Source organism: Loxodonta africana, chromosome 18, assembly GCF_030014295.1.
Source record: "Loxodonta africana isolate mLoxAfr1 chromosome 18, mLoxAfr1.hap2, whole genome shotgun sequence".
NCBI classification, from domain to species: Eukaryota; Metazoa; Chordata; class Mammalia; order Proboscidea; family Elephantidae; genus Loxodonta; species Loxodonta africana.
In genome coordinates, this window is record NC_087359.1 from 78805237 (window position 1) to 78811467 (window position 6231).

Sequence of the window (6231 nt, forward strand, 5' to 3'; positions counted from 1 at the left end):
TGCATTATCCTCTTGTTCTGTTCCTAGACATGTGAGTATTAATTGAATGAACCCTTCCTGCTCCCCCAGCCTCTCTGTTGGCTCTCCCCACTCCCCACATAAAAAATGAAAGTTGCCAAGAGCAAAGATATTGAAAGCAAATTCCTAGGTCAAAGAATATTCTTAAATGTGAGACTAAATAGATAGCTGCTATCAAGTTGACTCTGACTCATGACAACATTATGTACAAAAGAAAAAACACCGTCTGGTCCTTCATCATCATCTTCATGATCACCAGCATGTTCAAGTCCATTGTTTAAGCTATTGAGCCAATCCTTCTCATCAAAGGTCTGCCTGGCCCTCTTCTTCACCAAACATGATGTCCTCCTGCAGCGATCAGTTTCTCCTGATGATGTGTTCAAAGCAAGCAAGTTGGACAATGTTCTGTTGTGAGCCATAGGTTTTCATTGGCTAATTTTTGGAATTAGAATGCATTGCTTTTCTTCCCAGTCTGTCTTAGTCTGAAAGCTCCAAAGAAACCTGTCCACCCTGGGTGACCCTAATGATATTTGGAATACTTATGGTATAGCTTCCAGCACCATAGCAACATGCAAGTCAACACAGTATGACAAACTGACAGACATGTTGTGAATATTTAAACATGAGAGGTGCTGTATGGACCTAAGAGTTTCCTATGGCCTGGAAATGGTTTTAAATATTCCTTGGGCCCAGAGTGAGGGCAGTAAACAGTTGAAAGGTACCCACTGACCAGCCCAAGAAGTCACCTGGTGAAATGAAAGGAAAGACATCAGAGCAAACTATTGGGCTATTTGCCAGGTATGAGGCTGGGGACAGCTACATCTGTGGGGAGCATCCATGTCAAATCTTTATAACACCATTGAATGTGGCACCCACCAAAGCCACCACTGGGTCCCTCTTGTGCCAAATGAAAAAAAAAAAAAGATTCACAAGGGCAACAACTGTTCGTGATGGAAGATGACTTAAAAGAGGTCAATGAAAAGGACATCTCTCCTCCCAGACTAGGACACCTGGCTGAAGTTGTTGCTTTACAATGAGCACCAGGAATAAGGAAGAAAGAAACTCTGAGAATGAGCTTTGAACAGACTGATTTAGTAATCACTAAATTGGAACCTCCAAAATACATGTTGCCATTGAATTAATTCTGACTCACGGCAACACCATGTGTGTCACAGTAGAACTGTGATCCATAGAGCTTTCAATAGCTGGTTTTCAGAAGTAGATCACCAGGCTTTTCTTCCAAGGCACCACCATGTAGACTGGAACCTCCAACCATTCAGGAGCAGCACAACGCATTAACCATTTGAACCACGCAGAGACTCTGGATTGGAAGCTCAGAATGTGCTATTATTTGCAGACAGAGTAGGAATCAGGTTGAAGGCAGCTAATAACAACAACAGCAAATGGTGGATCGTAGCAGACATCAGATCGAGGTATAGAAACCAAGTTCTACTTCTGCAGACTGAGCCTTGTGGGCTCTTTTAACTGTGAAGGGGCACACCGTCTGGAAGATACTAAGCCTTGTTTTCTCTTTTTCTCAGTTAGCAGTGAGAACAAAGTAGTGTGGTATGGAATGGATGGGTTCTGGTTTCTTCCACATGATTTTCTTCTTTTCCTTTCTTGATCACAGCAACAAAGTGACAAAAGACAGACTGTTGTTGTTAGGTGCCTTGGAGTTGGTTCCAACTCACAGCAACCCTATGTGCAACAGAACAAAACACTGCCCTGGCCTGCACCATCCTGACAATCTTGGCTATATTTGAGCTCATTTTTGCAGCCACTGTGTCAGTCCATCTCCTTGAGGGTCTTCTTTTTCATTCACCCTCTACTTTACCAAACATGATGTCCTTTTCCAGGTCCCTCCCAATCACATTCTAAAGTATGTAAGAGAAAGTCTCACCATCCATGTTTCTAAAGAGCCCTCTGGCTGTGCTTCGTCCAAGACAGATTTGTTCTTTCTTCTGGCGGTCCATGGTATATATGCAATATTCTTCCCAATACTATGATTCAAAGGCATTAGTTCCTCTTTGGTCGTCATTACTCATTGTTCAGCTCTGCATGCACATGAGGCGGCTGAAAATACCATCGCTTGCGTCAGGCACACCTTACTCCTCAAGGTGACATCTTTGCTTTTTAACACTTTGAAGAGGTCTTTTGCAGCAGATTTGCCCGATGCAATACATCATTTGATTTCTTGACTGCTGCTTCCATGTACACTGATTGTGGATTCAAGTAAAATGAAATCCTTGACAACTTCAGTATTTTATCCATTTATCATGATGTTATGTACTGGTCCACCTGTGAGGATTTTTGTTTTCTTTATGTTGAAGTGTAATCCAGACTGAAGGTTGTAGTCTTTGATCTTCATCAATAAATGCTTCAAGTTCTCTTTGTTTTCAGCAAGCAAGGTCGTGTCATCTGCCTATCACAGGTTGTTAATGAGTCTTCCACCAATACTTATGCCACATTCTTCTTCATATAGTCCAGCTTCTCAGATTATTCACTCATCTTAAATATTGAATAAGTACAGTAAAAGAATGCAACCTTGACACATACGTTTCCTGATTTTGAATCACGAAGTATCCCCTCGTTCTATTTCAACAACTTCCTCTTGGTCTATATACAGGTTCCTCAAGCACATTTAAGTGTTCTGGAATTCCCACTCTTTGCAATGTTATCCATAATTCATTATGATCCACACAGTTAATTGTCTTTACATAGTCAATAAAACACAGGTAAACATCTTGCTGCATTCCATGTCCTCTTCTGAATTGAGCTTGAATTTCTGGTCGTTCCCTGTCAATGCAAACACTTACATTAAGCAAAATTTTAATTGTATGTGATATTAATGATAATTGTTCTGTAATTTCTACACTCTGTTGGATCATCTTTCTTTGAATGCGCATGAATATGGATCTCTTCCAGTCAGTTGGCGAGGTAGCTAACTTCCAAATTTCTTGGCATAGATGAGTGAGCGCCTCCAGTGTTGCAACCATCTGTTGAAACATCTCATTGGTATTCTCTCAATTCCTGGAGACTTCTTTTTCACCAATGCCTTCAGTGCAGCTTAGACTTCTTCCTTCAATACCATCAGTTCTTTATCATATGCTATCGTCTAAAATGGTTGAACACCAACCAATTCTTTTTGGTACAGTGACTATGTATTCCTTCCATCTTCTTTTGATGCTTCCTGCATCATTCAATATTTTGCCCATAGAATTGCTCAATATTGCAATTCGAGGCTTCAATTTTTTCTTCAGTTCTTTCATCTTGAAAAATGCTGAGCATGTCCTTTCCTTTTGGTTTTCTAACTACAGGTCTTTGCACATCTCATTATAATACTTTACTTTGTCTTCCAGAGCCATCCAATTGAAATCATCTGTTCAGCTCTTTTACTCCATCATATCTCCCATTTGCTTTAGCTATTCTACACTCTAGAGCAAGCCTCAGAGTCTCTTCTGACATCCATTTTGTTCTTTTCTTTCTTTCCTGTGTTTTTTAATGACCTTTTGCTTTCTTTATGTATGGTGTCCTTGATGTCATTCCACAACTCATCTGGTCTTCAGTCATTAGTGTTCAATGCATCAAATCTATTCTTGAGACAGTCTCTAAATTCAGGTGGGATACACTCAAGGTCATACTTTGGCTCCCATGGACTTGTTTTAATTTTCTTCAGCTTCAACTTGAACTTGCATATGAGCAATTGATGTTCTATTCTGCTGTCAACCCCTGGTCTTGTTCTAACTGATGATGTTGAGCTTTTCATACATCTCTTTCCACAGATGTAGTCTATTTGATTCCTACGTATTCCATCTGGCGTATTCCACACATATAGTCTCTGTTTAAGTTGTTGAAAAAGTATTTGCAATGAATAAGTCGTTGGTCTTGCAAAATTTTATCATGAAATCTCCAGAATCATTTCTATCACCAAGGCCATATTTTCCAACTACTGAGCCTTCTTAGTTTCCGACTTACACATTCCAGTCACCAGTAATTATCATTACATCCTGGTTGCATGTTTAATCAATTTTAGACTGCAGAAGTTAGTAAAAATTTTCAATTTCCTCATCTTAAGCCTTAGTGGTTGGTGGGTAAATTTGAATAATAGTCATATTAATTGGTCTTCTTGCAGGTGTATGAATATTATTCTATCACTGATAGCACTGTGGAGTCCTGGTGGCTCAGTGGTTAAGACTTTGGCTGCTAACCAAAAGGTTGGCAGTTCAAATCCACCAGTCTCTCTATGGAAACTCTATAAGGCAGTTCTACTTTGTCCTATAGTGTTGCTATGAGTTGGAATCAACTCAACAGCAACAGGTTTTTTGTTTTTTTTTTTTTACACCATTGTACTTCAGAATGGATCTTGAAATGTTCTTTTTGATGATGAGTGAGATATCATCCCTCTTCAATTTGTTATCCCGAGTGTAGTAGAGCATATGATTGTCCAATTCAAAATGTCCAATGCCCAGCCATTTCAGCTCACTAATGTCTAGGATACTGATCTTTATGGGTTCCATTTCATTTTTGATGACTTTCATTTTTCCTAGATTCGTATTTTGGACATTACATATTCCAATTATTATTTTTTTTATTTTTATTCTTCTTTAAGTGAAAGTTTATAAATCAAGTCAGACTCTCATACAAAAATTTGTAAACAGCTTGCTATATACACCTAATTGTTCTCCCCCAATGAGACAGCACACTCCTTCCCTCCACTCTCTCTTTTCATGTCCATTCAGCCAGCTTCTGACCCCTTCTACCCTCTCATCTCCCCTTTAGACAGGAGATGCCAGCACAGTCTCAGGTGTCTACTTGATCCAGGAAGCTCATTCTTCCCTAGTGTCATTTTCTATCTCATAGTCCAGTCCAATCCCTGTCTGAAGAGTTGGCTTTGGGAATGGTTCCTGTCTTGGACTAACAGAAGGTCTGGGGACCAAGACCTCCTGGGTCCTTCTAGTCTCAATCAGACCATGAAGTCTGAGCTTTTTACAAGAATTTGAGGTTTGCATCCCACTACTCTTCTGCTCCCTCAGGGGTTCTCTGTTGTGTTCCCTGTCAGGGCAGTCATCGGTTGTAGCCAGGCACCATCTGGTTCACCTGGTCTCAGGCTGATATAGTCTCTGGTTTATGTAGCCCTGTCTCTTGGGATCATAATTAACTAGTGTCTTTGGTGTTCTTCATTCTCCTTTGCTCCAGGTGGGTTGAGACCAATTAATGCATCTTAGATGGTCGCTTGCTAGCGTTTAAGACCTCAGACACCACTCTCCAAAGTGGGATGCAGAATGTTTTCTTAATAGGTTTTATTATGCCAATTGACTTGGATGTCCCCTGAAACCATGGTCCCCAAAGCCCCGCCCCTGCTACACTGGCCTTTGAAGCATTCAGTTTATTCAGGAAACTTTTTTGCTTTTGGTTTAGTCCAGTCGTGCTCACCTCTCCTGCATTGTGTGTTGTCTTTCCCTTCACCTAAAATAGTTCTTGTCTATTATCTAATTAGTGAATACCCCTTTCCCTCCCTACCTCCCCACTCTCATAACCATCAAAGTATATTTTCTTCTCTGTTTAAACTATTTCTCAAAGTCCTATAATAGTGATCTCACACAGTATTTGTCCTTTTGCAACTGACTAATTTCACTCAGCATAATGCCTTCCAGATTCCTCCATGTTATGAAATATTTCATGGATTCATCATTGTTCTTTATCAATGCATAATATCCCCTTGTGTGAATATACCATAATTTATTTATCCATTCATCCATTGATGGGCACCTTGGTTGCTTCCACCTTTTTGCTATTGTAAACAATACTGCAATGAACATGGGTGTGCACATATCTGTTCATGTAAAGGCTCTTATTTCTCTAGGATATACTCCAAGGAGTGGGATTGCTGGATAGTATGGTAGTCCTATTTCTAGTCTTCTAAGAAAGCACCAAATTGATTTCCGAAGTGGTTGTTCCATTTTACATTCCCAACAGCAGTGTATAAGTATTCCAGTCTCTCCATGACCTCTCCAATATTTATTATTTTGTGTTTTTTGGATTAATGCCAGCCTTGTTGGAGTGAGATGAAATCTCATTGTAGTTTTGATTTGGATTTCTCTAATGGCTAATGATCATGGGCATTTCCTCATGTATCTGTTAGTTACCTGAATGTCTTCTTCAGTGAAGTGTCTGTTCATGTCCTTTGCCCAATTTTAATTGGGTTATTTGTCT